Source organism: Bos javanicus, chromosome 23 (genome assembly GCF_032452875.1).
Source record: "Bos javanicus breed banteng chromosome 23, ARS-OSU_banteng_1.0, whole genome shotgun sequence".
Lineage (NCBI taxonomy): Eukaryota > Metazoa > Chordata > Mammalia > Artiodactyla > Bovidae > Bos > Bos javanicus.
Genome location: NC_083890.1, coordinates 9,699,651 through 9,725,703, shown reverse-complemented (window position 1 = coordinate 9,725,703; position 26,053 = coordinate 9,699,651). Strand labels below are relative to the sequence as shown.

At 37.7% G+C, this 26,053-nt stretch overlaps 1 protein-coding gene across 3 annotated transcripts in view; it reads left to right on the top strand.

Annotated features, from left to right (window-relative positions):
* FKBP5 (FKBP prolyl isomerase 5) overlaps nt 1-26,053 on the top strand; it is a 120,244-nt gene that overhangs the window by 11,636 nt on the left and 82,555 nt on the right. The window contains exon 3 of one of the 3 annotated variants that reach the window (XM_061397976.1): nt 11,987-12,017. The exons of the other annotated variants lie outside the window; for them this stretch is intronic. The gene's annotated coding sequence lies outside the window, so the exon portion shown is untranslated. The remainder of the gene's footprint in view (nt 1-11,986; nt 12,018-26,053) is intronic. 3 annotated transcript variants of the gene reach the window in all.

Sequence of the window (26,053 nt, the reverse complement as noted above, 5' to 3'; positions counted from 1 at the left end):
TCCTCTTGTGTTTTGAAAACTTGTGTGATGTGCAAATACTTTTTTAGTCACTTTAAGCATAATTTTATCATAAAATTATTTCACAGCTGGTAATATTTCCATGTTTTGTATTCTTCCACAAGATGAAAGAAAGAATAAGTGTCATGGGTTACATAAAGATGCCCCAGACCTCTCTGTTCATCCTGCCCTATCTCTTAAAAAAAAAAAGGCTTCTAACCAGATTCATTTTTACTGAAATACTTATTTTTCTTTATCATTTTCAAACGCCGTGAAGCTGAAGTGTATATACACAAAGAAGAACTGTGTCCGTGTCCTCAGTGCTTTGTATCAGATCCCTTAGTTGTATTGTCTAGGCTTTAGTTTCTTTGTCCTGTCTTCATTTTTCTGAGGATTTTTTTCTCTTATGATCTGCAACTTGTTTTGTATAGATGATTATTCTTTATAGGAAATTATAACTTCTATTTATGCTAATAGGAAAGATAAATACTTCAAAATTAAATTTTGGATTTTTTTGATAGCTGTGTGTGTGTAAGGATCTCTTAGCCTCTTTCTTCAAATTATAGGAGTTTGTTTTCTGTTTTAAAATTTTTTTCTTGTAAACTGTTTTATTGTTTTAAAGAAATCTGTTAAATTATATTTTGAGTGGTTTTTAGCCTTTGTTTCTATATACATACAAATATATATATAGAAGCAAAGGCTTCTATATATGTATATTTATAGAATATATTCTTTATATATATAAATCATTGTGTATAATTATAATATGTGCACTGTGTATAATACTATATTATATATGTAATATATAGCATAAATATTGTATATGTTAATATAATTTAGCTTTGGGTGTAAGCCTTCCAGTTCTCGTATGATGAGAGAGAAAGGAACAATTGGTTTTTGTAACCTTTATATAAATTATTTGGCTGTCTTGCTTACTCCATTTACTATTTTCCATTTTTTATTTGTGGCTTCTATAAGTGGAGAGCTTTAATATTATACATTCTTATAGACTGTAGTCTTTGTTATAAAATAAATTTATTTCTTTTTCCATTTTTAATATGACTATTTAGATTTTCTGTTCAACTCATGGTATATTTTTGTTTAGTTTTTGGTTAGATTTGTCAGTTTGGTTGTAGTTCATCTTCCTATTGTTTTTGTTCATTTTATTCATATCTCCTTTAATAAACTATTTGGTATTACCATGTGCTGAATATTTTCGTGTTTGTGTATCTATAGCTGCTAAACAAGTGTGACTGAGTTTTCCTCTTTAAGATTCCTAAGTAAATATTTTTATACCTGTTGTCTGTTTTGCATCTGAAATGCTGGTAACAGTAAACAAAATTTTAGTACAGTTTATGTGAATTAATTTTTTATGACAGTTATCTAGCTTTGCCAGACCAATTTTGTTAGAAAATTGAAAACGTTTAAAAATTAATAATTCTCCTAATCTAGTGTCCCTAATTTAGTAATTTGTTTTGATCCTAGTCTTTTATTTTGAGAACTCAGCAATGACTTTTTAAAAAATGAATCATGAAATGTGTGAAACAACTTTAAAAGGGGAAAGTAAAGATACATTTTAGGACCTACATTTTTTTGTGAATTGGATTAACAGATTATTCAGTGATATAAATATATGACTTTTAAATTAAGTTTCTTCTATATTCATTGAAAAGATTTGATATCTTGTAATTAAAATTAAAAGGCAAACACTATTAAAAACCAGAATTCAAGCATAAAATACTTGAGAAATAATGAGCAGGATGAGAGTGGAAAGAAATCTCTAAACCAGTAATCTGAGGCAAGATATTTTCTGTATTTAAACACTGAATTTAGCTCTGAGCTTCCTGGCAAGCAAGAGAAAAAAGGGAATAGGATGGGTTTCATCGTTATTGTCTAATAAAGAAAGCTTATCAGTTTTTAATGAGAGAGAAACCTTTTCTGAGTTCTAAGTTAAAAAAGAGGTTGTTATGTGAATTCTTAAAAAGGAATATATTTATATTTCCATTTTTATGCCTTAACTACTGCTGTTGCTGTGTTAGCTGTCATATACCATTCATATGCACTGTAGTTCTATTTGGTCATATTAAGTTTACATCCACTGTTGTCAAAAGTGGAAATACCATGGCTAGGGTGTGTTTATATATTGCCTCTAGAATTGTAGCCATTGACGAACAGGAAACTGAAAGCTAAAAGTTCAGGAAATGTATTTAAACTTTGTGGAAAGAATGTATAGGATACTTTACTGAAATCCATGGCCATTTGAAGACTAAAAAATTATGTGTGCATTTAGTTAGAGAATAATAATATGGATTCTTACAATGCTGTCAGATGCTTAAATATGATAATAAATACAGTATGCACATTGTGTGCCAGGAAAATTGTGCAATGCTAGAAAAAAATGCAACGGATTATTATATGTGTTCAGCTATACTCTCAAGAAATAAAACAGCTGGCACAGCAGTCAAATTCTTCAAGGATGTCTTATTTTCAGAGAATTACAGAGTGTTGGTTTTAGTTTTAGTTCCAGGGAAGGAGAGGTCCCTGTTTTACAAGATAGTCCATTTCACTCTTAGGAAATTCTAATGGTTAAGTTTTATTTTCTCATATTGGGTTGAAGTTTGTTCCCTTGTAATTTATTAATGTACTCTATAGTTTTCCTAGTTTTGAAAAGAAAATAGTTAACTGATAAAAAAAAATACTAAAAAAAATGTTTATTATACATTTCAAGTGTTTGGGTTTTGTTTGTTTGTTTTAGGTATTGTGGCATTTTAGGTGCCTCAGGAAATACTAAAGGTTGAGGTCTTTATTTTTGAAGTGGTTTAGAAGATTTCTGTCACAGGACATATGATTAACGTGTATGCTGGGTAACCTATTTTCTTACTGTTTCTATACTTACCTGTTTTAACAGGATGTGATCTATATGGTTTCAACATTCTTATTGTTTGAAACAACATGAAGTTTTAGTAACTTCTTAGAAATGGGAATTTTCTAATACTGTGTTTTTTGTTGTTGTTGTTGTTGTATTTCAACAAAAGAGGTCGGTTATGATTCTTTCACTCCAGTTTTGTGATTTGAAGTTACAGTCACTCAGAATATTCAGGGACCATATTAAATGAGAATTCTATTTATTACAAAGTTCTTCTAGGAAATTTAGCTGTATTATATGTCAGCAATTACCATTTTAATAGCCTCATTAAAATTAGCCTTTTTCAGAATTGATTGGATTTGAATCTGTCATGTTTTTGCCTCTGAACTATTGGGATGGCCAGGGGGCTTGAAGGAGCTGACTGGCGGGACTGGGGATGGGCCTACCCCCAGGGGTGAGGAGCAGTGATTCCCTGGTGGAAAGTCCCAGAATGCTGTTTGCAGTAGAGGGTGGAATGGGCTCTAGGCTGACAAAACAAAGAGTCTCGACCAGGCCAGACCATACGGGGCCTGGTATAATGAGTTAGGGGGGTGGACTTTAGGCAGTAGCTGATCTGTTTTTGTAACAAAGGGTTCTTTTCAAGAACAGCTCTTACTTTCTCCTTATTGTATGGTACATGTTTATTGTAGAAGAATTTAGTGAGTATATATAAATCCATACAGAAAAGAAAAATTTTCTATAATGTTTCTTCCCTTTTGAATTTTCTTAGCTAATTTCCCTTAAATTTCATTTACCATCTAAGTTACTTCTTAAAATTTATTTGAAATGGTGCTTGTTGAATTGTTCTTTCACAAAGTGTGTCTCTGATAACATTTTCAATTAATTATGAAGGAGATAGGAGTTAACCTTTAAAGCCCTTGTTTTTGTTTGATGTAATTATTCTATTAATTTCTATCTATTTTATGGGAAACTATAGGCACACAATGAGAACACAAACCTGAAAGTCAGAGTGGTTCTTACAAGGCAAACAGGAAAAATGGAGCAGGGATGAGGTCCTTCTTGTTCACCATTATGTCAGTATCATCAGGTACAGTGCCTGACATGTAGTTAGTGTTCCATAAATAATTGTTGAATGAATGGATGAGTTTCTCATTAAGCACTTTGAGTAGCTCATAATTCCTGCACTGTAGATAATCAAGTTCAATTGCATTCATCCAAAGTTAAAGAGTCTTTGCTGTGCTCAGTCCTGTTTTAAAAATGAAAGTTAAGATGATTTTTTTAAAAAGATAATGTATGTGCACACACACACACACATACCATACAAAAAGTAAAACTCCCTTGTTTCTTTCTCTGAATCCCATTCTCCAGAATTTGCTACTGTTAATGACTGGTATTTTTTTCCTAGATATTTTCTTGCATTTACAAATATATGTGCATTTTCTTTATACATATAAAATAGTAGTCTACATTGTTGTATAACTTGCTTTTCCCCTTCTTAAAGGTCTTTCCATATCAAGTCATATGTAACAGCTCCATTTTTAAAGAATTTTTAAAAAATTATTTATTTATTTGACTGCAGTGGGTGTTGTGATGTCTTTAGTTGCAGCATGTGGGATCCAATTCCCTGACCAGAGATTGGATCTGGGCCCCCTACACAGGGAGTGCAGAATCCTAACCACTGGACCACTGGGGAAGTCCTTGTAACTGCTTCTTTATTTTTAATTGCTGCATAATATTCCACTGTGGAGATGCATAATAATAGTCAAGGAAGTTTTAGTAGTGTGCCCACTTTTTTTTTTTTTTAAACCATTTCACCAATATTGTGTTTAATAACCTTCCACGTGTAATTTTGTTTTCTTCTGTGAGACTATTGGAGAAGGCAATGGCACCCCACTCCCATGGATGGAGGAGCCTGGTGGGCTGCAGTCCATGGGGTCGCTAAGAGTCAGACACGACTGACCGACTTCACTTTCACTTTTCACTTTCATGCATTGGAGAAGGAAATGGCAACCCACTCCAATGTTCTTGCCTGGAGAATCCCAGGGACGGGGGAGCCTGGTGGGCTGCAATCTCTGGGGTCGCACAGAGTCGGACATGACTGAAATGACTTAGCAGCAGCAGTGAGACTATCTACAGGATATTTCCTGGAAGTGCTATTGGAGGGCTAAAGGATATTTGCACTTATACTTTTTATCAGTTCAGTCACTCAGTCATGTCCAACTCTTTGCGACCCCATGGACTTGAGCACACTAGGCTTCCCTGTCCATCACCAACTCCCAGAACTTGCTCAAACTCATGTCCATTGAATCAGTGATGCCATCCAACCATCTTATTCTCAGTCGTCCCTTTTTCCTCCCGCCTTCAATCTTTCCCAGCATCAGGGTCTTTTCCAATGAGTCAGTTCTTTGCATTAGGTGGCCAAAGTATTGGAGTTTCAACTTCATCATTAGTCCTTCTAACGAATATTCAGGACTGGTTTCCTTTAGGATTGACTGGTTGGATCTCCTTGCAGTCCAAGGGACTCTCAAGAGTCTTCTCCAACACCACAGTTCAGAAGCATCAATTCTTCTGCGCTCAGCTGTCTATATAGTCCAACTCTCACAACCATACATGACTAGTGGAAAAACCATAGCTTTGACTTGAGGGACCTTTGTTGGCAGAGTAATGTCTCTGCTTTCCTTCCAAGGAGTAAGCGTCTTTTAATTTCATGGCTGCAGTCACCATTTGTAGTGATTCTGGAGCCCAAGAAATAAAGTCTGTTACTGTTTCCATTGTTTCTGCATCTGTTTGCCATGAAGTGATGGGACCAGATGCCATGATCTTAGTTTTCTGAATGTTGAGTTTTAAGACTACTTTTTCACTTGCTTCTTTCACTTTCATCGAGAGGCTCTTTAGTTCTTCTTCACTTTCTGCCATAAGGGTGATGTCATCTGCATATCTGAGGTTATTGATGTTTTTCCCAGCAGTCTTGATTCCACCTTGTGCTTCATCCAGCCCAGCATTTTGCATAATGTACTCTGCATATGTTAAATAAGCAGGGTGACAATATACAGCCTTGATGTACTCCTTTCCCAATTTGGAACCAGTCTGTTGTTCCATGTCCAGTTCTAAGTGTTTCTTGACCTGCATACAGATTTCTCAAGAGGCAGGTCAGGTTGTCTGGTATTCCCATCTCTTAAAGGATTTTCCACAGTTTGTTGTGATCCACACAGTCAGAGGCTTTGGTGTAGTCAATAAAGCAGAAGTAGATGTTTTTCTAGAACTCTCTTGCTTTTGTGATTGATCCAGCAGGTGTTGGCAATTTGATCTCTGATTCCTCTGCCTTTTCTAAATCCAGCTTGAACATCTGGAAGTTCACAGTTCACGTAACTGCTGAAGCCTGGCTTGGAGAATTTTGAGCATTACCTTACTAGCACGTGAGATGAGTGCAATTGTGTGGTAGTTTGAACATTCTTTGGCATTGCCTTTCTTTGGGATTGGAATGAAAACTGACCTTTTCCAGTCCTGTGGCCACTGCTGAGTTTTCCCAATTTGCTGGCATTTTGAGTGCAACACTTTTACAGCATCATCTTTTAGGATTTGAAATAGCTCATCTGGAATTCTATCACCTCCACGAGGTTTGTTCATAGCAATGCTTCCTAAGGCCCACTTGACTTCGCATTCCAGGATGTCTAGCTCTAGGTGAGTGATCACACCATCGTGGTTATCTGGGTCATGAAAATCTTTTTTGTGTAGTTCTTCTGTGTGTTCTTAGCACTTTTTATAGATGTTGGAAAATTCCCCCTTAAAGATAGCATACTGCTTTGCACTCATTAAGGACATGAGTTGTTGTTTTCTAATAACTACATGCATTCATTTTGTGGGTTAGAAGAGTTCAACTTTTGAAAATGAATCCTCCTCCTGGTAATTTGAGTGGTTCAGAAGATGGATTAAATCAAATATCCCCATTGCCTGACATAAGTAGTTGAAGTCAAGTGGAAGATGGTAGCCTATACTTTCTGCAGACTTAGAGTATACATTACACTGATCCAGATATGAAAGATCAAAATGTTGGTTTTCAAAGGTTTTGTCTCCTTGGGATGTTTAAGCTCAACATTTACAAGTGACCGTCTGAAAGGATGGAAGGCCCTGAGTATTGGTTTGAGAAGTTGGGTTTCATTGTTCTCAGGAACTATTTTAAGTCCTTGAACTGGGGCATGTTTACTGGTGGTATGTACCGAATGAATAGAAGGGAGTGAGTAGGCTGGAGGGCTGTGGTGACTCAGGAAGGAAAGGAAGAAAACGCAGAATGTGGTGATGGCTGTGGGATTGAAAAGCTCAGGCGGTAGGAAGCAACGCGCAGTTGGCGGGCCCTGTCGATGAAGTGGGGAAAGTGAAGTGTTTGAAGTTGCGGAAGAACATCCAGACAGTGCAGATGATGAAGTCAACAGAGAAGGGGCCAAGTTTGGAAAAGTTGATTTAAAAAAAAAAAAAAAAAGTAGGGCTATAAAAGGGTTCTTAAGTATCTCTAACCAGGCAATTCAAGAGAGATTAAAAAACTGGAGAAGGGAATCGGAAGAAATTAACTAGATCTGGAAGTTATCTGCAGGTGAAGTTGAAATTAAGAGTGGATGAGTTCTGGGATGAAGTGGTTGACAGGGGAAAAGCTGTTGATTGAAAACTACATTTTGAAAAGAGGTACTTGCAGTAATGGGCTTCCCAGATGGCTCAGTGGTGGGCATCCGCCTGACAATGCAGGAGACGTGGGTTCGATCCCTGGATGGGGAAGGTCCCCTGAAGAAGGAAATGGCAACCTACTCTTACATTCTTGCCTGGGAGATCCCATGGACAGAGGAGCCTGCTGGTCTACAGTCCAGGGGTTGCAAAAGAGTCGCACACGACTTAGTGACTAAACAACTTGAGTAATAGGAGATGGGATGTAAAGAGCAATTAAGAGAAGAAGTCAGTAATCTGAGAAACAGGAAAAGAATCGGGAGAAATCTAATTGGGAACTCACCTTTTTTTTTTTTTTTTAATGGCCTTATTTTTAAATTTTAATTAATTAATTTTTTGGCTGCACTACGAGCCATGTGGGATCTTAGTTCCCAGAGCAGGGATCAAACCCCAGTCCCTGCATTGGAAACATAGTCTTACCACTGGGCTACGTGGGGAGTCCCTCACCTTCATTATTTTTCTCTACATACGATATTGTATTTACTGGATGTTTTCCAGGCAGCTGCCATGTTCTTCCTTTGGTGTAATATCTCAGAAAATTTTGTTGTGTGTATTTTAAAGTTGGAGTTAGTTTTATTCCTGAAGTTGACTATTACACTTGAAAAAAAGTCTTGGAAAAGTAGTTTTGGTGTCAAGCTCTGTGCTTGCTCTGTGCTCCTTCTTTGTGTGGTTTCATAAAATCTTTTCATTTTGTTTTAATATCTGTGGGTCCAACACAATAAAAAAAAAAGCCAGCTTATTATTGACTAGATGCAAGTCCAGATACCTTGTGCATTTTAACTGATCATTTAAAAAATGTTTCTTGGCTTTGGAAACTCAGCTAATAACAAATGATAAGAATGAGTATCTTTTTTTTTTTTTTTTTTTAAGAAGAACAGTGTGAATTTAGAGTGTACTGTCATGGTGCTTGTCAGGATGGAGCCTAGTCACAGGAAATAATCTAGAGTCAAAGCCAGGGCCCTGTGACTTCACCAGACTTAGTAGGTGAAATGGTTCAAATGCAGGCTCAGGAGTCATTCTGCCTGGTTCCACTGCACACGAGCAGTATTATGCCCCTGAATTTCACCATCTGGACATGCTAATAATAGTTTGTATATCAGGGTCATTAAGAGGATCCATCCTGGAAGAAAATTAAAGAGAGACTGGAAATTTGCAGATAAATACATGTGCCAGGTGGTAAGTGGGGGAAAATAACGGTAGGACTGATTGTTGCTGTTCCTTGCTCTTTTATACTGGGTAATAGGGAGGGTCTGTCTGATAAGAAAGTGTTTAAACAGAGCCTGCTAGAAGTGAGGAAGCAAACCAGAGACCAGTGAGGAAGCTGATTTGGGGCAAGAGTTTGAGGTGGAGGGGACAGCAAGTGCAGAAACCCTGAGGAGCGGCGTATTGAAGGTACAGCGAGAAGGCCAGAGTCACATGGGCAGAGTGAGAGGAGGAGCAACAGGAAATAATTTCAGAGATAGCCACCGACCAGCACGTGGGTTTTCTCCCCTTTATTCTTATTATTTTAAAAAATCTTTATTGGCGTTTAGCTGCTTGACCATGCTGTACAGCAAAGTTAATCAGCTGTGCATATACATGTACCTCCTCTTTTTCAAATCTCCTTCCCATTTAGGTCACCACAGAGTACTGAGTAGAGTTCCCTGTGCTATACAGTAGGTTCTCATTAATTACCTGTTTTATAGATAGCATCAATAGTGTACATGTAGAGTTTTAAGCATAAGAAGGATTTGGCTTTATTCTGTGTGAAATGGGAAGCCGTTGGGAGTATTACCAGAGTTCATTTTTTAAGTCAGTCTGTCACTTCTTTTCTTAAAAACGCTTCAGTTCTCTACTTGCTTTGGAATAAAAGTTCAAATGCTTTCTTCTGGCACACAAGGTCCTTCATAGTCAGGCCTCTGCCCATTTAGCATTATCTGCTTCCTTCCCACATGTACCCTCCACTTTAGCCAAATTGGGTTACGTGCAGTTCCCTGCATGGGTCACAGTGATTTGTGTCTTCGTGTTTTTCTGCACGCTGATTGTCCTGGGAGACACGCTCGCCCTCAGCTCACATGGTCATGGCTCTGTTTCAGAGGGACCTCTTTGTGCTCCCAGAGCACCCTGTGCCTTGTTCTCTCACCGTCCCCTCCCCGGCCACTTTGTACTCTAGTCGCAGAGTCTTGTAGTGTGCTGTGTTCTTTTACCAGCCTTGATTTGATTTCACTCTTGCCACACCCTTGCCAGTTGAAATTTTGCCCATCCTTCAAGAATCAGCTGAAACACTGCAATCTTTTCTCCCCTTTATGAATCTTTATAAACCTACCCTCATAAATACTTTGTAGCTTTGTTATACTTAATCATAATTATCCTGAGTTAAAATGCTTCTCTGCCTTACTTCACATAGAATCCTCTGCTTGACTCATTTTTAAGTTTCTGTTGTAGCCCCCAGTATAGTGTCTTGCACAGATTTCACATTAAGTAGATGATCAGGGTATGTAGGATTTATATGATAATTAGAAAAACTGTTGGGTTTCAAGCTGATAAGCTATTGGGTTTCAAAAGCAGCACAAATGAACAGTTAAAATGAGATGCCTATTAAGAAAACATTTATTATAACATAGTGTTGATGATGGCATGGTTACTCTGATTCTCATATAGTTACTACTGCCAAAAATTAGTGCACCCCTTTTGATACGTGTCGGAGAAGGCAATGGCACCCCACTCCAGTACTCTTGCCTGGAAAATCCCATGGACGGAGGAGCCTGGTAGGCTGCAGTCCATGAGGTCGCTAAGAGTCAGACACGACAGAGCGACTTCACTTTCACTTTTCACTTTCATGCATTGGAGAAGGAAATGGCAACCCACTCCAGTGTTCTTGCCTTGAGAATCCCGGGGATGGGGGAGCCTGGTGGGCTGCCGTCTATGGGGTCGCACAGAGTCGGACACGACTGAAGTGACTTACAGTTTGATATGTGTAGTTTGGCAGGATGTATTCAGACATAAATGTCCATGGTTTTTTTTTTTGAGTTAGTGATACCCCTTCTGGAAATCATCTTCAGAAAATAATGCAGACTAGAATAACAATTAGAATAGCTGCCTCTACAACTAATGCTGAAAGTTTACTACATGACAGGCACCATGTAAAGCCCTTTACACACATTACTTTATTTCTCAGAATCCAAAGACGTATCGATGCTAGTAATCTCATGTCGTGTATGGGGAATTGAGGCACAAAGAAGTTGACTGACTTGCTGCCATGTTGTCAAGCCAAGAGTCCTACAAACCGAATTCATACCCCTAATTTTATAATGTGATAAAGCCTAGGCACAAAACTATTCGCAGCTGTGTTACATAGAGTAGATAAATTGGAAGCAATGTATATAATTAATTATGGTTCATCCATTCAATAGATAATCTTTTAATAGCTTTATTGAAATAAAATTCACATAATATTTATCTCTTTAAAATCTACAAGTCAGTGGTTTCCGGTATATTCACAGTTACACAACTATTACCATTACCCCACTTCAGAACACTTTATCACCCTCAAAGAAATCTCATACCCATTAGCAGTCACCCCCTTTTCCTGATTACCCAATAACATCACCAGTCTATTTTCTGTCTCTATAGCTTTGCCTGTTCTGGACATTTTGTATAAATGGAATTGTATAAGATATGGCATTTTGTGCTTGGCCTTCATTTAGCATAATATTTCAAGGTTCATGTTGCAGCAGGTTATAGTACTGCATTGCTTTTCATCACTGAATAATATTCTAATGTATGGGTATATGACTTTTATCTATCTCATGGACATTTCTGACTAATGTCTAATGGACATATCCGACTAATGGACATTTGGAGTGTTTCTGCTCCTTAGCTATTATGAATATTCATGTCCAGGTTTTTGTGTGGACATATTTTCATTTTTCTTGGAATTGTTGATCAGATGATAACTAAATTTTAGAGGAACTCCCAGACTATTTTCCACAGCAGCTGCATCCTTGTACTTTTCTCCTAGCAGTGTATGTATGAGTGTTCCACCTTCTCTACATCTTTGACGATACTGGCTGTTATCGGTCTCTTTGCTAATAGCCATCCTCGTGGTTTTGGAGTGCTATCTCATTGTGGTTTTGATTTGCATTTCCTTGATGCCTAATGATGTTGAGCATCTTTTCGTGTGCTTATTTGCTGTTTGTAAATCTTGTCTGGAGAAATGTCTGAATCCTTTGCCCCCTTTTAACTGAGTTATTTTTTTATTATCGAGTTAAAGGAGTTCTTAGTATATTCTAGATACAATCTCATTATCAGATATTTGATTTGCAAAATTTTTCTCTCATCCTGTTGTGTTTTCATTTTCCTGATGGTGTCCTTTGTAGCACAGAGTTTTTAATTTTCATGAAGGCTGATGTTTTTTTTTTTTGCTTTCAGTTTCACATAAGAAAACAGTGCCTAATCCAAGGTCAGTGAAGATTTACTCCTGTGCTTTCTTCAGAGTTTGATAGTTTTAGCTCTTATGAGGAGGTCTTTGGTCCATTTTGAGTTGATTTTTTGTATGTAGTGTGAAGTAGTATCCAACTTCATAACCGTTTGCATATTAAGATCCAGCACCAGTTGTTGAAAAAAGGCTGATCTTTCTCCTATTGAATTGTCTTGGCACTTTTTTCAGATATCAATGGACCATAAATGTAAGAGTTTATTTACCAGCTGTCAGTTCTGTTCTGATCTATGTGTCTGTCTTCATCTTAGTACCACACTATGTTGATTCCTGTCACGTTGTAGTAAGTTTTGGCACCATGAAGTGTGAGTCCTCCCAACTTTGTTCTTTTCAAGGTTGTTTTGACTGTTTTGTTCAGTTTTGCTGTGAACCTATAACTGCTGTAAAAAATCTGTTTTTAAAAAAGGACTCCTAAATTGTGGTGTTGGGATTATGGTGATTTCTTTCCTCCTTCGTTTCCTAAAGTTGCTGTAACATGTAACTATATTATATTTATAATTTAAAAAATTTTAGTTGACACAGTTTGGCTAATGGAATACTTTTTTTTTTTTTTATAACTCAACAGGCAACTCTTAGCTTTGTAGCTAAAAACTAGAGTAACCCAACTTTCCAGGGAGAATGTATGAAGGTGAAGAGCTGGGGCATAAGGTGACGGTTAGAATGAGCCAGACTCAGATTTAACACTTGGCTCCATGGATGCGCCTTTCTGTCTCCTGTCAGTTTCCGTCAGTTTCTTCTTTGCCATCTCACTGTCCATTAAAAGCCTTCCCTCTCACCTTAACTAAGACTTTCCTCCAAATATTTAGGTGAATTTTTGGAATCTGGCTAGTCTGTATAATTGCCATCCATAAATGGAATGAATGATGATTGAGTAGCATTAGGGCAAGGATCCAGATAGTGCAGTCTGAGCTGCATAAGTCACTTTGATGGAGGTTGATTTTGAGAAGTGGACAGGGGGAAGTCATCCAAGCAGAGCTCTTTACTGACTTCTCTGCCCTTTTGTTCCTTCAACTCTTTGCATCTGTGTATGTTGTTTTCTTAGGAAATCATGGTGAGGGTAGAGATCTGTAGGTGGTGCTAGTTAAAAGTTTAAATAGGTGCACAGAGAAGCAAGCCTGTGACCGACTCAGTGACAGACTGCTTTTCCTGTGGTGTTTGTCAGCACCACTACAGAGTGTGCGTGTGTTTTAAATAGTCTGCGGACTTTCTTTCCAGTGGAAGCAGTGTTAAAATCTCAGTATATTGAAATACTTGATAGGTTTGTGTATTATAAGTGTCCATTTGAAGTTTGTTTCAAAACAAAAGCAACTTTTATAGACCTGCAAAAACTATTAATACCAGTGTCAACCACAAGCCAACTTTTTTGTAGTATTAAGATGATTTGCACTGTATTTTTTAGCTGAATTAATAAAAGAAGGGGATTTTTAACCCGGATTTTTGTAAAAGCTGTGTTATATTTATTAATTGCATTTAGAAATGTAAAATCATACTTTTTTATTCTCATAAGGCTTAAACTTCTTACATACGTTAAAGAAAAACGAGATGCTGAAGTTATGCAGGTTTTCAGAAATATTTGCAAAGCCATAGTTTTGACAGTTTTTTTTTTTTGACAGTTGTTTTAAAATCAAATACCTGCCATTTTAGGAGAGAGATGTCTTACTGCCAGTTATAGGTTTTGGCTTTTGTAATGTTATGGAAAAACTACATCCTTTAGATTTCAGACTGTAAAAATTAGTTCTAAATAATTCTTATTTTATAAAATACTTTCTTCCCATTTGAAGTTCCATTCATAATTCTTGTGTCTCCCTTTATCTTAAAATACTTGCTTAAAAATACACTTGCAAGCTTGTGCTTCTGTCCAACATAGGATAACAGATTGGATTTACTCTCTCAGCTGTAATCACATAACAAACGAACAAACAAAACCTCCATAAAAAAATATATGAAGTTTCAAACACTGAACAACTGGCAGCAAAGGATGATAATTCCCAAGAAAGCAGAAACAGATGAAGTCTACAATTATCGTAGCTTACTGCCTGGAGAGAGTTTCCAGGCTGCAGCATGGGACCCAGCCTCATCCCAGCAGTCTCTCTAGTAGAGGAGACAGAGCTGGAGGTAAAGGAGGCTATAGTTTGGAGAAGAGGGCACAAAAAGGAAACTTCAAAGGTCTGCAGGGTGTTCCCCCTTAAGCTTTCAGGTGAGTAATAATCAGTGCACATGTTGTATGGAAGCTACCTTAAGCCAGGAACCATCTGAAGAGAGTAGAGGGAATAATACCTGATTCCTTTTCAAGGTTAAAGTAGTATGTATTCCCATCAGCCAAAGGGATTAAACCTCCTAAGTCACAGGACATCGGGTAGTGTATTCAGAAAGGTGTTGCCCCAGCAGTGGTGCTAAACTACAGACTGCTCTCATCCCTTCTAACAAAGCTTAAAAATAGGCCTCAAAATGATCAAACTGTTCTGACTTGCTTCACTCTGTGTAATAGGCTCTAGGTTCATCCCCCTCATTAGGACTGACTCAAATAGTTCTCAGAAACCAACACAAGATTGTAAAGCAATTATCTTCCAATAAAAAAATCAGTCATTGTTGACACCATTAAAAAAAAAAAAGGATCAAACTATTTCCAAGTAATTTAACTGCACCCCAGAACAAAGCTCAAAATGTATAGTTATACAAAAAGTAGCACTCTGTTGTCCAAAAGATAACAAATAACAAATGTTGGTGAGGATGTGGAGAAAAGGGAACCCTTGTGCAACTGTTGGTGGGAATGTAGATTGGTACAGCCTCGGTGTGGAGATACTTCTAAAAATTAAAATAGAAACACTGTGTGATCTAGCAGTTCCACTCCTGGATATTTATCCAAAGAAAACAGAATACTAACTAGAAAAATTATATGTAACCATACGTGCTCATTGCAGCATTATTTACAATAGCCAAGATATGAAAGCAACTTAATTACCCATCAGCAGAGGAAAGGATATCGCAGATGTGATATCTTTATACAGTTGTTAAGTCAGACAGAAAGATTAATAGTGTGTGGTTTCACTTACATGTGGAATCCAAAACACAAAACCAATGAACAAACATAACAGAAACAGCATTACAGAAACAGAGAACAAACAGGTGATTGCCAGAGGGGAGGGGACTAAGAGAAAGAAAGAAATAGGTCAGAGAAATTAAGAAGTACAAACTTCTGGTTGCAAAAAAAAGAGTCAAGGGTCTGAAATGTACAGTGTGTGGAATATAGTCAGTAACTATGCATATCTTTGGTGACCTGTTGTGACTAGACTTTCTGTGGTGATCATTAGACTTACTGTAATTATCATTTTGAAATGTACAGAAATACTGAATCACTATGTTGTTTAACAGGAACTAACATAGTGTTGTAGGTCAATTATAATTCAAAAACAAATTCATAGAAACGGAGACCAGATTTGTGGTTACCAGAGGTGGGGGCAGGAGAAGGGGAAATTGGGTGAAGGCAGTCAAAAGATAGAAACTCCCAGTTATAAGGTAAATAAGTACTAGGATATAATGCATAACATGATAAATATAATTAACACTGCTTCTGCTGCTAAGTCACTTCAGTTGTGTCTGACTCTGTGCGACCCCATAGACGGCAGCCCACTAGGCTCCTCTGTCCCTGGGATTCTTCAGGCAAGAACACTGGAGTGGGTTGCCATTTCCTTCTCCAATAATTAACACTGCTCTGTGTTATATAGGAAGGTTGTTAAGAGAGTAAATCCTGAGTTCTCATTGCAAGGAAATTTCTACTTAATTTTGTATCTGTATGAGATGATGGTTGTGCACTAAAATTATTGTGATCATTTCATGATATGTGTAAGTCAAACCATATGCTGTACAGCTTCAACTTATATACAGTGAAAGTGAAGTCACTCAGTCATGTCCGACTCTTTGTGACCCCATGGACTGTAGCCTGCCAAACTCCTCCACCCATGGGATTTTCCAGGCAAGAATACTGGAGTGGGTCGCCATTTCCTTCTCTAGGGGATCTTCCCGACCCAAGGATCGAACCCTGGTCTCCTGCACCGCAGGCAGACTCTTTACTGTCTGAGCCACCAGGAAAGCCCTCAACTTATACAGTGCTAGATGTCAATTATATCTCAAAAAACTAGAGGGGAAAAAAAAAATAGCACCAAGGTAAAATTCACATCTGGTCTCCAATCAAAAGCATCAGACTTGCAAGGAAGCAGTCCTTGAGGAGGAAAATTAAAAAATAGAAACAGATCCAGAAATGACACAGGTGATAGAATTAGTGGACGAAAACGTTATTTTTGTTCACTAATATCTAGCACTGTATTATTTGAAGGTGTACAGCATATGGTTTGACTTACATCTTAAAATGATCACAATAAGTTTAGTGAACAGCCATCATCTCATATAACTGGACAAGTAGACAAAAAAATTAGTAATGATTTAGAAGAGTTAAACTATTATCAACCAACTGACCAAACTGACATTTATATGACATTCTACCCAATACAAGCAGAATACATATTTTGTCCAGTTGCACAGAAGAACATTTACCAACACATTTTAGTCCATAAAATAGTATCAATAAAATTACTTAAATCATAAAAAGTATGTTATCTAACTGAAAGGGAATTAAATTTATAGTCAACAATAGAAGGATATGTGGAAAACTTTTAAACATTTAGAAACTAACTGATTTTTAAGAAGCTCATGAGTCAGAGGAAAAAAAGATGAATTTAGAAAGCATTTTGTAGAGAATGAAAACACAACATATCAAAATTTGTGGAATGTAGCTAATGTAATGCTCAGGGGGAAATTCACTAAATACCTACATTAGAGAAAGTCAAGTTGAGCAAATCATTGTCCTCAGCTTCTACCTTGAGAAACTAGAAGAGAATATCAGACCCATAGTAAGCATAAGAAATGAGCTAAAGATCAAATCCAAAACCATGAAATAGAAAAACAGAAAGTTAATGAAATCAAAAGCTGGTTCTTTGAGAAGACCAATAAAACTGATAAACCTCTATCCTGTTGGATCAGGAGCAAAAGAAGACACAAGTTAGCAGCATCAGTAATGAAAGAGCCAGCAAAGCTGCAGGTACTGTGGTCTTTAAAAGGCTGTGTAAGAGAAGGGTATGAATTACTTGATGTCAGTACATTAGACACTTAAATGAAGTGGGTAAATTTTTGAAAGACACAAAATACCAGTGCTCACTCAGGAAAATATGAATAGCCTGAATAATCTTATGTCTGTTAAAGAAATTGAATTCCCCCAAAGAAAACTCTGGGCCCGGATGACTTCCCTGATGAATTCTAGCAAATATTTTTGGAGGTCATGATACGAAATTTAAACATATTCTTCCATTAAGTTGGAGAGAATCCTTCTTAACTCATTCTATAACAATTGTATTGTCCTGATACTAAAACCAAATACACTACAAGAAAAAGTTACAGACTCGTATCCTTCATGAACACAGTTGCACAACTCTTAACAAAATTTTAGCAAATACACTCCGACAACATATAAAACGATAAAAAAAAATACAGTGACCAAGTGAGATTTGTCCCAGGAATTCAAGGTTGGTTTGACATTTCAAAATCAATATCATATAGTAAAGTAAAAATGGAAAACCATGTGATCAATTCAATAGATGCAGAAAAAGCATTTAACAAAATCCATCATTAAAAACTGCCAACAAATTAGGGAAAGAAAGAAACTTCCTCAGTCTGATAAAGGACATCCATGAAAAACTAATAGCTGAAATCATACTTAGCACTGAAAGACTGAATCCTTCCCTTCCAACATTAGGAACAAAGCATGATGTCCACTGTGAGTCACAGCTTGAATTCAGGACTGTACTTGAACTTATAGCCAGTGCAGTCAAATAAGAAAAGAAATAAAAGGCATTTAGATTGGAATAGAAGAAGTAAAACTTATTATCACAGATAACATGATTGCCCATGATTTCTTTAAAAAGAAAAAAAGCTATTAGGATTAAGTGCACTTAGCAAAGTGGCCCCCTTCATGGATCACACCCTTGTGGCAAAGAGACTCGCATATCGAATAGTTCAGTGAAGTTATGAGCCATGCCGTACAGGGGCATCCAAGACAGATGAGTAATAGCGAAGAGTTGTGAATCAACTCCGAACATTCGTTGGAAAGACTTGCTGAAGCTCCAATACTTTGGCCACCAGATGCGATGAGCTGACTCATTGGAAAAGACCCTGATGCTGGGAAAGGTTGAAGGCAGGATGAGAAGAGGAGGCAGAGGATAAGATGGTTAGGTAGCATCACTGATTCAGTGGATATGAATTTGAGCAAATTCCTGGAGATAGTAGAGGGCAGAGGAGCCTGGTGTGCTACAATCCTTGGGGTTGCAGAGTTGGACATGACTTAGCAACCGAACACCAACAAGCAAAATTGCAGGATATAAGATCAATACAGAAAAGTCAACTATATTTCTATATACTAGAAAACAAACAGCCAGAAGTTGAAATTTTAAAAGAATACCATTTGTAGTAAAATTTGAAATACTAAGTACCTAAGGATAAATTTCCTAAAAGATATGTAAGATCTCTCCACTGGAATCTATTAGATATTACTGAGAGGGATTAAGGAAAACTAAGATAAATGAAGATATACTGTACTCAAGGATTGGAAGCTCAATAATGTCTGTTTTCTCTAAAGGTATAGATTCGGTGCAACCTCAATCAGAAATTCAGCTGGCAATGTGTAGAGAGTGTCAAGTTGGTTTTAAAGTTTATATGGTAATGCAAAGGTCCTAGGATAGAAGAGAGCTTCCCTTGTGGCTCAGCTGGTAAAGAATCTGCCTGCAATGCAGGAGACCTCGGTTTGATCCCTGGGTTGGGAAGATTCCCTGGAGTAGGGAAAGGCTACCCACTCCAGTATTCTGGCCTGGAGAATTCCATGGACTGTACAGTCCACGGGGTTGCAAAGAGTCAGACATGACTGAGTGGCTTTCACTTCACTTAGAATAGAAGAATAGAGAGGACTTAAAACCATCTGATTTCTAAAACTTACTATAGCTACAATAATGAAGACAGTGATATTGATGTAAAGTAAGTAGACCCATGGAACAGAAAATATGGTCAGTTTCTGAGTACAGTGCCAAATCAATTAAATAGAAAAATGGTTAGTGTTTACAACAAATGGTAGGGGAACAACTTGATATTCATATGCAAAACACTAAATCCATATCTTATTCCATACCTTATATGCTGCTGCTGCTGCTAAGTCGCTTCAGTCGTTTCCGACTCTGTGTGACCCCGTGGACGGCAGCCCACCAGGCCCCTCCATCCATGGGATTTTCCAGGCAAGAGTACTGAAGTGGGGTGCCATTACCTTATATATAAAAGTTAATTCAAAATTGACCGTAGACCTAAATGTAAGGCCCAAATCAATAAAATTTTTAGAAGAAAATATTTTTGATTTTGGGTTTGGTAAAGATTTTTAAGATACAACACCAAAAGCATGATTTATAATAGAAGAAAAAGATAAATTGGAGTATATCAATTAAGAACATCTCTTTGAAAGCCACCTTTAAGAGAATAAAAGGACAAGTCACAGACTGGGAGAAAATATTAACAGATCACATCTGATTAAAGATATTCAGATTAAACAAGGAACTCTCAAAACTTAAGAAAATTAAGTCAAAAATAAGCAAAAGATTTGGACAGTTCACCAAAGAAGATACACAGATGGCAAGTCAGCCCATGAAAAGATGATCAACACTGTTACTCATAAGGAAAATGCAGATTAAAATCACAATAAGACACCACTATGTAGATGTTAGAATGTCTTCAGTTAAAAAGGCCTACAGTACTGTTAGTGAGGACATGGAGCAGCTGAAACGTTTACACACTTCTATACAAAATGGTACATCTACTTTGGAAAGCAGTTTGCCACTTTCTTAAAGACCTAAAATATACACCTGCTCTGTGATTTAGCCTTTTCCACGCCTAGGCGTTTATTTAAGAGAAATGAATGCATATGACCACATAAAGATTTGTACCCAAATATTCATAGCAGCTTTATTTGTAACAGGCAAAAATTGCAAACAGTCCAAGTGTGCATCAACAGCAGACATTGTGCCCTGCCTCATACAATGGAATACTACACAGCGACAAAAAGGAACGAACTGTTGATGCATGCAACAATGTATTTTATTCTCAAAGTAAGAGAAAGAATTCAGGAGGAAAAAAAGACATTCCGTTTATATGAAATTCTATAAAATACAAACTATTCAGAAAGCAAATCAGAGATTGCTCTGATGTAAGCCAGAGAGAAGTGAATCATAAAGAGATACAACGAAAATTTGTGGCTGACAAATATATTCATTATGTTGATTGCAGTGATGGCTTTATGAATACATATATGTATGTCAAAACTTACAAATTGTATATTCTTTAAATATATGCAGTTTATTGTCAACTCTTAAAAAAAATTTTGTGTGTTCTACATTTGGGGATAGCAAGCTGCTTGCATTTCAGAATCAGATAAGGGACTCAGTTTTTAAACTAATTTTTAAGTGATTAAGTTTGAGGTGAGAAAACATGCACTGTATTTATCAAGTTTACTTATAATTTTTAACTTATTACAAAATTGAGAAACTGAATAAATGTTCTAATTTGGGCTTTCTGAAAGTCTGAAGAATTTTTTACAATAATGTATCAAATGTTAGATTTAATTCTGTTGTCAGATTAGAACATTGTAAACCAACTGGATGGTAAATAAATGGAGAGAGAGGAAGGAATGTTGAAAGAATACTGAGTGTAAGATGGTGGAAGTCAACAGAATTCTAGGCTTGGGAGACATTCTTACGATCTTGTTTGGATGACTAGGCATCTAAGGTAGATAGAAGAATAAAGATCCCTCCAAAGATGCCCACATCCTAACTCCTGGAATTTATTAGTGTTACCTAACAGAGAAGAAGGGAATTTGCAGATATGATCAAGGTTAGAGGTTTGAGGTGGGGAAATTTTCCTGGATTATCTAGGTGAGCCCAACATAATCACAGGGATTCTTAAGAAAGCAGAGAAACTTTCCCATCTGTGGCCAGAGGGAGAAGGTGACCATAGCACCATCTACATTTGGGGATAGCAAGGATGACCAGAGAGAAGATGATATTGCTGGCTTTGGAAATGGAGGAAGTGGGCCATAAGGCTGCTTATATAACTTATATGCAGAGTATATCATAAATGCCAGGCTGGATGAAGCACAGCTGCAATCAAGATTGCCAGGAGAAATATCAATAACCTCAGATATGCAGATGACACTACTCTTATGGCAGAAAGTGAAGAAGAGCTAAAGAGCCTCTTGATGAAAGTGAAAGAGGAGAGTGAAAAAGCTGGCTTAAAACTCAACATTCAAAAAACTAAGATCATGGCATCTGTTCCCATCACTCCATGTCAGATAGATGGAGAAACTGTGGAAGCAGTGACAGACTTTCTTTTCTTGGGCTCCAGAATCACTGCAAATGGTGACTGCAGCCATGAAGTTAAGAGATGCTTGCTCCCTGGAAGAAAAGCTATGATCAACCTAGATAGCATATTGAAAAACAGAGACATTACTTTGCCAACAAAGGTCCGTCCAGTCAAAGCTATGGTTTTTCCAGTGGTCATGTATGGATGTGAGAGTTGGACTGTGAAGAAAACTGAACGATGAAGATTTGATGCTTTTGAACTGTTGTGTTGGAGAAGACTACTGAAAGTCCCTTGGACTGCAGGGAGATCAAATCAGTCAGTCCTAAAGGAAATCAGTCCTGAATATCCATTGGAAGGACTGATGCTGAAGCTCCAATTCTTTGGCCTCATGATATGAAGAACTGACTCACTGGAAAAGATCCTGATGCTGGGAAAGATTGAAGGCAGGAGGAGAAGGGGATGACAGAAGATGAGATGGTTGGATGGCATCACTGACTCGATGGACATGAGATTGAGGAAGCTCTGGGAGTTGATGATGGACAGGGAAGCCTGGCGTGCTGCAGTCCATGGGGGTCGCAAAGACTCAAACACGAATGAGCGACTGAATTGAGCTGATGGGCAGCCTCTAGAGTCTAGAAAAAGCAGAAGACTCTTTCCTAGAGCATCCAGGAGGAGTGCAGCCATGCTAGCACCTTGATTTTAGCCCAATGAGACCCATTTCTATCTTCTGCGCTCCGTAACTGTGAGATAAGAAGTGCATATTGTTTAAGCCATTACATTGGTGAACTGTTGCGGCAGCTGTAGAAAATATCTAAGAGGATAACCCTCAGAATTAATAAAGTTTTACCAGAAGATTGCAGTAGAAAGTGAACTCTGTGATACCAGAATAACTTTTTCCATTCCTTGGGAATTGTTTTCCATTCCACATATCAAACGACATTTTCCTATAAGGTAAAACATGCACTTATTCATTAAAAAGTAATCCTAGATATAAAACATTAGAGTTGGAACTTCCTTGGTGGCTTACTGGATAGGAATCCGCCTGCCAAGCCAGGGGACATTTGTTTGTCCCTGGTCCGGGATGATCCCACACACCCTGGAGCAGCTCAGCCCGTGTGCTGCAACTCCTGAGCCCAGGTGCCCTAGAGCCTGTGCTCTGCAACCAGAGAAGCCACCACAGCCACCCCTTGCTCCAACTAGAGAACGCCTGTGTGCAGGATTGAATGCTCAGTGCAACCAAAAATAAATTTTTTTAAAAAATTAGGAGTTGGAATAAATCTTAGATTTATCACTCTAGTCTAACCCCACCCCCTCTACCCCCGCCTCCAAAATTTACAGATGGAGAAATGGAAAACTGAGCAAGAACCAAAGATCCTGTAGCTTAGTTACAACAGGTTTGAGGTTAAATTCAGGCACAGGGCAGTACTCTATTGTATACATGCCCTATAATTAGAAATTTGTTCTGGAAGCATGGAATATATGAGTCATTCCAAAGAGGGTGTTTACTTGGGAAGATAGACAAATCTTTATCTAGCTGGCAGGATTCACTTAGGTTAACTTGTCAGCTTGGAAGGTCCTCTCTTAGGTATGGTGTCATTCTCCAGGTTAGATTTTTCAGAGTAGACCTAGAAAAGGAATATAGTCAACTGATAATTAAATTTCAGTGCTGATGCCTTACACTGTCTACTATTTTATTATCTTTACATTGATTGCTTTTGAATATCACAGTTCATTTGTGTTTATCGAGTGCCTCTTGTATGTCCATTTACACTAGGTGGTGGGGGTTCAAAAATGAATAGGACACACTCTGCCTGTGTGATGTTTACAGCCCTTCTGCCATATGTTACCTTGTTGTCCTGTTCTTAGAAATCATCAGCAGACTTGGAATCAAACTGATCCAAATGAGTCAACTCAAGTTAATATACCTCTGTGGCACAGGTGGAAATATAATTTTTCTATCAAAACATGAATAGAGGCTCACTCCTGTGTTTACCCTTAGCAGCGTGTAAGTTCTATAGAAATTATTTCATCTGTACTGCCACAGGGCATAGTAATCAGAAGTGAGGTTGGGACATTAAAAGTTTGAAAGCCAATTTCACTTTCCTAGAAGCAATTGCAACTGTACTTTTATTTATTTTTTTTAATATTTATTTTTATTTGTTTGGCTGTGACCAGGGTCTTAGTTGCGTCTCTGATCTTTACTGAGACATGCAAGATCTTCAGCTGCGACTTGCAGGATCTAGTTCCCTGATGAGATCAATCCCAGGCCCCCCTGCATTGGGAGCACTGAGTCTTAGCCACTGGACTATGAATTAGGGCGCCCCATACTTGTATCTTAATTACCTTGTAGAATCTGATAACTCCCAAATGTATACTGTCACCCAGAGCTCTCCTGAGTGCAGACTTCATCTCCCGACTGCCTTCTGGATCTCTTACAAGCACCCCTCATTCAACCAGAATTTGCTTCCTCTACATAGGAGGCACTCCACCATGTTTGAATTAAATTGAACAGAAAGAATAAAAAATCCTGATGAGTGCAATGAAGTATTTTCATCATTTCATCTTTTTTTTAAAAAAACTTGTCTTAAAAATCATGAAAGAAATATATACTTACCGTTAATATTTAAATGATAAACTTTACAAATGAAAATTCCTTTTTACCCTCCTAAATCTCATTTTCCAGAGGTAACACTATCTTAACGGTGGTTAAATATACATTTCTTGTATATATTAGTAAATGTACACCATTTTCTTCCTAAAAATAGGATCATACTAATTCTTCTGCAGCTTCCCATTCACTTCATAGTACATGTTGGACAGTGTTCCAACTTGCATGTCATTGTTAGAAGATTGCGTATCTAGAATAAGGGCTTCCTTGTGGCTCAGCTGGTAAAGAATCTGCCTGCAGTGCAGGAGACCTGGGTTCAGTCCCTGGGTTGGGAAGATCCCCTGGAGAAGGGAAAGGCTACCCACGCCAGTATTCTGGCCTGGAGAATTCCATGGACTGTATCATCCATGTGGTTGCAAAGAGTCGGACATGACTGAGTGACTTACACTTTATCTAGAATAGCTAAGGCCTCACCTGTTTCCTATGAGTATTTTTAGAGTTTAATTGTCTTAACTCTAGGAAAGAACAATGATGAAAAAGACATTTTGGCATGTAATATTTGCATAATTGTAATCCAGTGCTCTAAAATGATTGTATACACCAAATCTATACTGGGAACCATAGTTGGTTACTGCAAATAATTGTGATATACCACATTGTCTGTACCACATATATTGTCCCTTTTTGACATCATCGAGTGACTTTGGTTTTGTTTACAGCCCAGAGAACCAAATCATTGGGCACTGTGCATTCTAACAACACATTTCATTTATTACAGTGGTGTTCTTTTTTAATGGATGGACATCTACAAAATCCTTTCTCGGTTTATTTGTTTTGATGTTTTTGATGTTTAGACTCTTAGCTCAATATTCTCTTTAGATTTATCTCATCCTTTTTAAAGACTGAATAATATTCTTATGGTATGAATTTGTGAATTTTCATTTAAACATTCCTCTTGAGGAAAACCTTACTTTTATTTAGCCATATTAATTTAGCTGTAAGTTAAAGAAAGAAAGTGAAGTCACTCAGTCGTGTCCAACTCTTTGTGACCCCATGGTCTGTAGCCTACCAGGCTCCTCCGTCCATGGGATTTTGCAGGCAAGAATACTGGAGTGGGTTGCCATTTCCTTCTCCAGGAGATCTTCCCAACCTAGGGGTTGAACCCAGGTCTCCCGCATTGTAGGCAGACACTACCTTCTGAGCCACCAGGGAAAATCTATGCTTGTGTTCTTACTCTCAAATCATTACTTTTTTGTTTCCCTGTGACTTTTTCCCCTGTGTATTTAAGCTTGTCTAGTTATTTCTTATTCTTAAGGCTTCACTCTTCAGTTCCCTTTCAACCAAAGCATTTTATTGTTTCCCTTTGTAAGCATAATATGAGTATCAAAATTCTCACCTGTCACTCTTGCATCTTATACATACCCTTCTACTTTATATTCACGTATGCTGCCGTTCTCTCCTTTCCGTTTAACTGCTCAATCTTCACCACTGCCTAGTGCCTTTGGGAGATATTAGAAAGTGAAGCCACTCAGTCGTGTCCGATTCTTAGCGACCCCATGGACTGTAGCCTACCAGGCTCCTCCGTCCATGGAATTTTCCAGAGTACTGGAGTAGGTTGCTATTTCCTTCTCCAGGGGATCTTCCCTGACCCAGGGATTGAACCCGGGTCTCCCCCATTGTAGGCAGATGCTTTACCATCTGCACCACCAGCAAAATCGGGAGATACTAGGGAATACATAAAATCCGCATTTTTTTTCCTTAAAAACTTTTTAGCCACATATGTCTTCATGGGAGATGTCCCATTTTATTCTAAGAATCTTCAGAAACATTTGGGAGGTAATTGTATCCATGAAGTAAGGACATGCTAAGAAAAAATGAGCAATCAGATAGTAAGAGTATACAGAAATAAACATTAGTTTTAAAAATCCATTGTACAGATTAAGTGACAACA